At 32.2% G+C, this 2,800-nt stretch overlaps 1 long non-coding RNA gene across 1 annotated transcript; it reads left to right on the top strand.

Annotated features, from left to right (window-relative positions):
• The first annotated feature begins 265 nt into the window (after window positions 1–265).
• LOC102587280 (uncharacterized) lies at window positions 266–2,800 on the top strand. Its single transcript, XR_369057.2, has 2 exons — window positions 266–378; window positions 2,765–2,800. It is a non-coding gene; the product is annotated as an uncharacterized lncRNA (long non-coding RNA).

Here is a 2,800-nt window from a genome sequence, read left to right as displayed (position 1 = left end):
AATCTGAAACTCCATTGAAGGGTTTCTCAAAAGTCTAAAAGAATAACAAATGGGTTTGTTTGCAATTTATGTTATTTGTTCCAATTTAGGTCAGCGATGTAATCTATTTGTGATTTTGAGTTTGTATTTCTGATTTGTTGAAGATTTCTGAACTCTCTGTGAAAGTTCATCAAGAAGCTTTGTTTCAATTTTATTAGTATCATTTTGAAATATTGATTTTTCTTGTCCAAAATACAAAGATTCATCCTCTTAAACAGGGGTTATTTTCAGTTTTGTCTCAGATTGGAGACTCTTTTGCCTTCCGAAGCTCATCGAAATCGGCTCGTGGTCGTGGAAGCTTGTGGCTAGCTCGTGCTCAGTGTCGCTGCTCCAAAGAAGGTAATTCCTTTTCGTTGAATTTAGTTTTCAGTTTTCGGAATTATAGTTTAAACTCTGAATACTCTTTTATATGTTCAAGTTCCTTAGTTGAAATTTTGATTAATTGATCGATTTATGTGACTCAATCTGTTAGTATGTTACAATCTTACTGATTTAGTTTGCTTTCTATACTAGTTGATGCCTTTTCTAGTTCTCATTTCTGTTCCTTAGGGTGATTTGTGTTCCTGTTTGAATTTCCTTCAATATGAAGTGTGTTTCTTATATTAATGTATCTAAATGTGTTCATATTTTGAATCATGTACTCCTTATTTGATTATTTCAGATGTTGGTCTTGTTCTCTATAATGTTACGGTTCATATGTCAATGGATATAAACATCCATTATGACTATTTTGACTTTTTTCTGAATTAGTTTTTGAATTTGGCCTTCATTTTAATATCCAAGTTAATCTTGTTTTTAAGTTCAGACTGTACATTTTTCTCATTTGTGAAAGTCAGATCTTGTTTAAGGCTAGAGGACTCTTGATTTTAACTCTTTTAGTGTAATCAAGATTCTGTTTAAAAATCGTTTAAGCTATAACATGGGCTGGTGTTTCCTGTGTCTTTGTTTGTTGTGAATAGAGTCAGCACTTCGTCTAAATTCGCTTTTGACATCTTTCGCATGTGCGAGTTCGGGGCTTATTATAAGTAGAATTTAAAGTTTATTCTCTTGTCAATTGAATTTGTTAGTCTGGTTACATGTTTCCAGCAGTGTGAGTTATGTTCTTTGTCAACAAGCATTCTGGGTTGTTTCTGCTTAAGGTCATTTATTTAAGTGTCATTGCTTCTGATCAAATTTTTGAAGGATTGGTTTAGTATGTATTTGGTTAGAGTTCAGTCGTTTGTGCTTACCAAATTATGAAATCTGATAGTTTATCAATCTTGTTATTATTTTCTCTCGAATTGGTCAGTCCTACACTTCTTACATACTAGACGATCAACTGTATAAAATTAGTTTGATTTCATTTCTTATTCCATATTGTGGCAGCCCTATACCTTATATAAAGTCCTTGGAAATTGGATATACAGATTTCTAAAGTTTTGAATTTGCTAGACTCTTCTTTGTTTAGCTTCTGATGGCTTTTCTCTTAAAAATGACATTTTATATTTAGGGATTTTTTGAGAATTTGATGTTGAACCTTAGAGTTTCAGATCTGTTTTTTGGTAAACTGATTAGGAAATGCTAACTTTGCACTTGCAAGTCCTCATGATGTATTAATTTTTAGCTTGTAGATTCTGATTTACCTTATTCAGCTACAAGTGACTCATGTCATTTGGTTGTCCATTAACATGCATTAAAAACTCTTTACCTGTAAATTTTGTTGTATAAAGATAATGGACTGAGTTTTGTAGTTGATGTAAGATCAGCTTATGAAAATGAAATCAAGGACGAGCTCTTGAAGTTAAGCATTAGGTAAGGTTATGTACAAGCATTAACAAAAAAAACTTTAGGTCTGGACAGTACAAATAGCCTTCTTTGATTTAATAAATGCAAAAAGATATTGATTCCCCTGTTCCATTAAATTTTCAGCATGTTACCAAGTGTGAATTTGTTAAGTAATGACTGATGAACTTGCTCTAATTTTAAGAAAATCAATCAGCATTCTGGTTTTTCAGCAAAATACTAGAAAACTTGCATTCATTAATCATTTAACTACACTAAATATCTATTGTTTATGTTTCCTGTAGAAAATTCTTTCACTAAGGCTAACACTAAGTTATTCAAGATGAAACAATCAGATTGTGTGCTAGTTGAAACTATCTGATCTCATATTCTGGAATCTTTCTCATTTACTGGTGCTAGGTGCTAGATGCTTGATTTACTTCAAAGTAGCATTAGATGTAGCTAAAGGCTGGCATTTCTTCTTCTGCTAGTCCATCACTTGCTGACATTATTAGAAGCATTAGATGTACTACCATTACAGTTAAGTTAGGATGCTTGTTCAGAACTAATGTTCCATCTCCATTTACTGCATCATTCTTGCTTAATGCTGCAAGACTGATCACTTCAACTCCTAATTTATCAGCTCTAGGAATTAATTTTTCTATTTTTCTATTAATACCATCTGCTGCAAATGGCAAGACTACTAAAACCGAAGCGAGGGATAACCTGTGTTTAGTGCACGTAGCCATTTAGATAGTATGAAGTTTCAAAAAACTTGGAGTAGATCCACATGATTTTCTTCTAAAAAGAATCTTTGTTTATGTATAATTGCACTTTCTTGCTTTATGCTTATTTGCTATTGTTACTTTTGTTGTTGTTGTTGTTGTTCCATCAGAAAGTTAGATTTATGCAGTTCTACTGATAAAAAATGTGCGTTTTAAGTTCTTGGTGATTATTTGTTCAGATTTGAATAGTCATGAGTCAACAAGAGCCTTCAAAA

Source organism: Solanum tuberosum, unplaced genomic scaffold, assembly GCF_000226075.1.
Source record: "Solanum tuberosum cultivar DM 1-3 516 R44 unplaced genomic scaffold, SolTub_3.0 contig00288, whole genome shotgun sequence".
Classification (NCBI taxonomy): domain Eukaryota; kingdom Viridiplantae; phylum Streptophyta; class Magnoliopsida; order Solanales; family Solanaceae; genus Solanum; species Solanum tuberosum.
The sequence above is the reverse complement of the archived record's forward strand: the minus strand, read 5'-3'. Positions and strand labels throughout refer to the sequence as shown.